This window comes from Cotesia glomerata, linkage group LG8 (genome assembly GCF_020080835.1).
Source record: "Cotesia glomerata isolate CgM1 linkage group LG8, MPM_Cglom_v2.3, whole genome shotgun sequence".
Lineage (NCBI taxonomy): Eukaryota > Metazoa > Arthropoda > Insecta > Hymenoptera > Braconidae > Cotesia > Cotesia glomerata.
This window is the reverse complement of record NC_058165.1, coordinates 16,947,076-16,950,233: the sequence shown is the minus strand read 5'-3', so window position 1 is coordinate 16,950,233 and position 3,158 is coordinate 16,947,076.

Here is a 3,158-nt window from a genome sequence, read left to right as displayed (position 1 = left end):
GGATTATATTATCAATAACAAAATAATAAACAAAACACTTTATTTTAAATAAATCAAAGAAAAAAAAAGAAAAACCTCTTTATTGGCCTGATCATGTTAATAAACGATATAAACAATATAAACAAATTAAACAATATAAACAATATATTAGAACACTCTTCTCACACATACTCTCACTCGCTGTGAGCGTCAAAATCGCGAACTAAACTTCAAAAGCTGGTTCCCCGCTTCCCCAGGAGACTAGCCGTCACCCCTGGGCCTAAACCTCTACCCCGAGAGCGAATGGAGAGTGTCCTTTTCGCCCCCACCTACACGGCTTATGATCACCTACCGTACCTCAGCTGAAGGCTTCGGCACGGGGAGAAGCACTTTCATCCGGTCGGTTCATGATACTTACCTGGGCCTTGGTCAGACTCCAGGTAGAGTATCATCCTCTGGAATTACTTGGTGAAGAGTATTCGCCCGAGAAATTCTCCCGAGAAAGAACTGCTTGCTTTATCGAGCCAAATTTTGGCGTTTATCATTTTTTGCCTAACTCTCTTGTAACGAAAAGGAAGAGTCGTTTTAGACACCTGTCCGGTGTTCTCGAACTAGCATTCAAAAATAATTATTTATTATTTTAATCGCAATTTCCTTCATTTTCTATCCATTCGTCTCGCCAAATTCTAAGTTTTTATTTTTGAAACTCAAATCTTTATTATTTTAATCGCAATTTTCTTCATTCTCTATCCATTCGTTTCGTCAAATTCACAATTCTTTATTATTTTAATCGCAATTTCCTTCATTATATATCCATTCGTTGATTTTTCCATACTAAATTGTCTTCGGGACTTATAAAATTTTCGCTTACCTAATTTATTTCTTACAAAATAATAATCGTCATTTCTTTCATTTTATATCCATTCATCACTTTCCCATACTAAATCTTGTTCGGAACTTAGAATAATTTTCCCAGTCTTTTAATTTCTTTTACAATTAATTCGCTCGGCTTCGTAATAATTTCTCACACGCTTATTTTCTTAATTTAATCATACCTTCGGTAACAATAATATAAAATTATTAACTAAATAAATACAATAATTAAATAATAATCGCCGCACTATTAACAATAATTGTTTCTATTAATTTTTAAGTAATTAACAACGAATAAACTAAAATACTCAATTACAAAAAGTAAAATTTGGGCAAACCAAGTTCACCACTTTTCTTTCCGAGGAAAGAGGGGTATGACCCAAATTTTACTGTGTATTTGATATTCAGACTGATAGTAATAGAAAGCAGTAATGATTAATAATGCGGCGATTGTAGGCGCAGTTAATAATTTTATTGACACGAAAATGCGATAGCGCCAAAATAAACCAGTCAAGATTAATGACGATAAAAATGTAGCAGCAAAATGAAAATAAGTGACGAAGCTGGAAAATAAAAAAGGCAAAATGCTAAAAAAATGAAGATGCGAGGCTGGTTTCAGAAAATGAGAAAGGAAGTGCGATTAAATATATATTCAGCACCAGAAGCGACTCTTCTGATAGTGCAAAAGTGAAGGTGCAAGGATGCTCGAGCAGGCTGTCACCGGATGCCAGTGGCAGGTACGCAGTGAGCAGCATCCATTCGCTCTCGAGTAGTGCAGCTGGTCTGGTTCGCGATTTTGACGCTCACGGTGAGTGAGAGTATGTGTGAGAAGAGTGTTCTAATATATTGTTTATATTGTTTAATTTGTTTATATTGTTTATATCGTTTATTAACATGATCAGGCCAATAAAGAGGTTTTCCTTTTTTCTTCGATTTATTTAAAATAAAGTGTTTTGTTTATTATTTTGTTATTGATAATGTAATCCCCGTTTATGACCCTGGACTCCGGCGAGCAAATTTCGAGCCGGGGACAAATAAATTATTTTATTTTTATAATTTTTTGTGGAAAACGTGGACGTTACAACCATAAAAGTTATGAACTAGTTATTGACTCCCATTATTTAAATATCATAAAGCATACAATTAATTTCGATTATTTAATTTTATAAATATTTCATATATTGTTAATTAAAAAAAAAAATAGATCACATAATTACATGAAAAAATTAATTTAAACTCGGCAGTTAAAAAAAATGCTTTTCTAACCAAAGTTGTTAAGAAAATAGACGCTCGTAAGCTGATTTGATGAACTGGTGGTAACTTTATTTTTTTTCAATAATTAATATTTAATATTTTGAACTGAATGTGATTTTTTTCAATTTTTTAATTAATTAGAATTTAATAAAAATTTATTTGATCGTTATTCTTATTACAGATAATTTAATATATTTAAAAATAATTTAGGGTGTCAATATTTAGACCCCCGTCAATAATTGGGGCTTTTACCTTAGTAAGTAATTTTTATGGTATGAAATAAATATTTAGGAATAAATAATAAAAAAATATTTATTTTAAATAAACCGGCTAGCATTTAAGCAATAATTATGATTATAATTTACAATACTAAAGTTAGCCGTCGTTTTCAATTTCTTAATTTTTTATCCATTAATTAAATTAAAACAAAAACATATTTTTTAAAAATTGTACTTAAAGTTTCTAAAGTTTTTTACAAATGAAATTTTTTTGTAATAATTTTTTTAATAAAAAAAATTCTTAAAATTTTTAGATGTCGGCTAACTTAATTTTTATTTATAATAAATATTATTATTCAATTATTGTCATTAATAATTGATATTTTTGGTTAATTATTAAATTTTTGAGTTATTAATTGTCAATTAATTTTCTAGTGTGAAGATTGAAGGGGCGAGACAAGATGGCGGATTTTTATAAAAAATTTGCGAAGAGACAAAAAAACATGGATGATTTTTTTTTGAAAGAAAGTGGAAGTCAAAAAAACTGTCAGTATGCTTTTTTTTATTTATTCGGGTTCGGAATTGAAAAAATGTATTTTTTTTTTTTTTTAAAGTGAAAGTGAATGTCGAGTATTTTTAGTGTCGCGGTCGATGAATATTTTTTTTTTAATTTTCAAAAATGTTCTAGTGTAAAAAATACAGATTTATTTATTTATTTTTTAAGTTAATTTTAAAATATAAAAAGGATAGATTTATTTCTCATTAAAATTTAAGAAAATTTGGAGTGATTAAAAATTAAAAAACAAAATTTTAGAAAAAAAAAAAACATTCTTT